Raw genomic sequence first — 4,150 nt, forward strand, 5'->3', positions numbered from 1 at the left:
CAATGTCGTAGGTCTCCATATTATAATTGCAAATCATACTAGATAGATAGATAAATAGATAGATAGAGAGACAGATAGAAGCAGGAAGTCAAATGATGAGAAGGTGTTGTGTCTGCGAGAATCGAGCAGTGCTAAACATGCTTACACGGAGGAAAGCTGACGACAGCGGCCAGTCAGGAGATGATGCAGTTAGCTGTCAGCAGTCCTCTCGTGAAGAAAGATCTGGTAACCATGAGGAACATACGTGACACACCCCTGCTACACCAGATTTTAGGAAAGAGAGTTTAGAAGGAGACAAGCGACCCTAGAGAGAGGTCGAGACGGAGATTAGCCTTAGAACAGAGAGAGAGAGAGATAGCGAGACAGGGAGGTAGCTACCCGGGACTTATACTCTTTCCATGTGAGAAACCTGTTTAATATTTCTAAGACAAATAAAAATAGTCCCATACTATTCTTTACCTCTCCCGTCACTACATGACATCTGGTGGGGAAACTACTACAAGATATAAAAGCCGCTCGACCACAAGTCTAAAATATACTTCTCTACAAGTAACTACAAAGTCAAATGATGAGAAGGTGTTGTGTCTGCGAGAATCGAGCAGTGCTAAACATGCTTACACGGAGGAAAGCTGACGACAGCGGCCAGTCAGGAGATGATGCAGTTAGCTGTCAGCAGTCCTCTCGTGAAGAAAGATCTGGTAACCATGAGAAACATATGTGACACCCCCCTGCTACACCAGATTTTAGGAAAGAGAGTTTAGAAGGAGACAAGCGACCCTAGAGAGAGGTCGAGACGGAGATTAGCCTTAGAACAGAGAGAGAGAGAGATAGCGAGACAGGGAGGTAGCTACCCGGGACTTATACTCTTTCCATGTGAGAAACCTGTTTAATATTTCTAAGACAAATAAAAATAGTCCCATACTATTCTTTACCTCTCCCGTCACTACATGACATCTGGTGGGGAAACTACTACAAGATATAAAAGCCGCTCGACCACAAGTCTAAAATATACTTCTCTACAAGTAACTACAAAGTCTTTATGACAGTGGCACAGACATACTCGTATGTAGTAGTTATGTGCAACGTGCATAAGTATTCATATGTAATGTTAGGCATATTGTGTAGCATCATCGTATTATACTAAAAACGCCCTCCTGCCATGAAAAGATGCAAGAGATCTTGCTGGCAGCAGCCTTTGATGTGCCGCATCCCAGAAATGCCATCTCTTGAAGCCCCGACCCACCCAATGCATCCATAAAAACCTTTGGCCTTATCCGGCATTCACACAAATACATTACCACACACCCACCCTACCATATTCACACACACACACACACACACACACACACACACACACACACACACACACACACACGTTACAGGACATGAAGGCCTGGATAGCATTTTTTTTTTATATAAGATCTATTCATTTTTGTTTCGAACGATGCCATATGAATTTATTCCATACATTCGAGGATATTTCCCTGTGAAAGATATTGGCGTGTGAAAGATGTGGGAATTAAGAGTCTGATGCGTCAACAACCAAGAACTCTTTCACCTCAGTTGAGAATAATAGCTGATGAAACTAGGTGTGCCACAGTCATGTCTCATGACTAGTTAATTAACAAGGACGTTGTGGATAGCGGGTAGGTAAGCCAATGTGAAGGGTGAAATCCTCGTGTATGACTGGATAGGACCAGCAGCTCAGATCATCACTGAACAGAAGAGTAGGTGCAATATGCTAAATACGCTCAGGAAGATGTGGTACGATGCTTCATATGTGACCTATAGAATATGAACATAGTCAGCAGTCACTATCTCTCTCTCTCTCTCTCTCTCGCTCCACACAGTTCTCCTCCCTATCGCTCTGTCCTCTCCCTCTCATCTTTCCCCACTCTCTCTCTCTCTCCTTTCCTTCTTCATCTCCCCTCTGTTACTGTCTCTACATTTCTCTGTATTTCCATTGTCACAATCCCTCTCTCCATTTCTAATTTTCTCATCTCTGTCCATCCCTGAATTCCTCCTATCTTCCCCTTTCTCCTATTTACTCTGTTCTGTCCAAGACGTAATGAATTATCATGGTAACATAATGCTCCCACGAGAACTCACTCTCACTCATGCTGTCCCCTCCCCCCCCACACACACAATACAGCAACCACTCCATCACGTATTATCCTTCCTGAATATTAATACTTACTATCTCTGCGATTTTGTATTTTACTCTACTCTATTTTCTTTGAATTTGCCTAGATTTTTGGCGTTTTTGTATGTGTCACGTAGCTCAGTGACAGAAAAAGACAGTTCTACAGCTTAACATCCTTTCCAAAGCACTTCTTCGTGACTAACATCATATTCTGTTGTTAAACACTTGAAGCACCTCAGCATTCAGGATGGAGAGATGACAAATTTTGGTCATGCTGAAGTGAAAATAGTAAAGCCCAGATACACAGCCACACCAACACCACAATTGAGCAGCGGCCTCATTACACTCACACACACACATACACACACACACACACACACACACACACACACACACACACACACATACACACACATACACACACATTGACAAATACAGAAATACAAGTAGTTTAAGTGTGTGTGTGTGTGTGTGTGTGTGTGTGTGTGTGTGTGTGTGTGTGTGTTTAGGTAGGTACAAAATTACTGGATTTTTTATACAAAAGTTGTATGTGTATATGTGTGCAATTATGTGTGTATTTACGTTCATGTACGTGTGTCAGAGACCGGCGAAAAAGAGCAACAGTGTGCATGTGTGAATGCATGTGTGCGTGTGACTGTGTGCTGGAATGTATATACACAATGGGTGCAGAATATTGCCGTTACGTATCAAAGTTAGTATCGTCGCTTAACTATGAGTGTAACTAAGACACGAATAAATGTGTGTGTGTGTGGATGAGTAAATGGGGAGTGTGTCGTCCTGTCTCGGCTACCTCCCTTTCTTTGGGGGAAGCAACTTAGGCATATAGATAGACAGATAGATGTAACCGATATCCAGTTGCACGTAAAAGATCCTTCCAGGTAAGGGGGTTGGCAGAAATAGACTCACACACGCAAACACTCACTCTCTCTCTCTCTCTCTCTCTCTCTCTCTCTCTCTCTCTCTCCTCGTCATCGGCAGCGTCAGTATCATTTTCTCTTTTTCGTCTGTAAGTCAAGAAGTACAGCGGGTTTTCTCAAGAGCATCGGGGCAGAGATGAAAATTCTCAGGAGGCCATAACCTTCGCTAGGTTTACGGTACAAAGAACACAAGGAATCAGTGTATTAGGGAAAAATTTTGCTTCATCCCTTATCCTACGTCCTTCACCTGAAAGGGTTAATCACTCGTACAGCTGATAGGCATAAATATAAGCCTTCTTTTTTTTTTTCTCCTTCCTCCTCCTCCTCCTCCTCTTCTTGTTCTTCTTCTTTATACTTTGTCTTAATTGGCTGTGAGTTGGCAGAAAACTCTTTGACTACTTCCTTCGACCTTCATTTATGCTAAGCGTCTGCGTCGAGGTAAATATACAATCGGGTGTCATGAGAGTTTTTAAAAGCACTTACAAAATCACGATACGCTTATGGCGGCAGTAACCGGATTCCTAAAATGGTCACACAGCCTCCGAGCGATTAGTAAATGGCGTTAGGGATTAACGAAAGATGGAGATTCTGGCACAAGTTGGAGTGGGATTATGTTGAAGGTGTTACGACTGTTAAATGTGCAATGCAAAGGCTATAATGTTTTACTTGTCTCTTCATATGCATTCTCTCTGCTCCCTCACGCCTCTCCTGTGGTCCTCTCCTCTCTCTAACCCCTACCTCACTTCTCCCTTGATATTCCTTCCCTCCTCTCCCTCCCTCACCTCTCTTTCTCCCCCTCATACGCTGCCTCACTTCTCCTCTACCTCAGTTGTTACTCACCCAATTTCACCTCTAATCACTTCTCAATTGTTACTCACCCAGTTTCACCTCTAATCACTTCTCTCTCACCCAACCTCACTCATCCATCATCATCACCATCTCCCTCACTTCTCCCTCAATTTTTCATCGTCGCCCACTCCTCACCTCTCCCCTCCCTCCCTCTCTCCCTTATACCTCTCTTCTCACTAACTCCTCACTCAAGCCTCCTCTTTCCCTTATCTCTCCCTCC

Source organism: Coenobita brevimanus, chromosome 1 (assembly GCF_032717465.1).
Source record: "Coenobita brevimanus isolate Jiangsu-jjx chromosome 1, ASM3271746v2, whole genome shotgun sequence".
Lineage (NCBI taxonomy): Eukaryota > Metazoa > Arthropoda > Malacostraca > Decapoda > Coenobitidae > Coenobita > Coenobita brevimanus.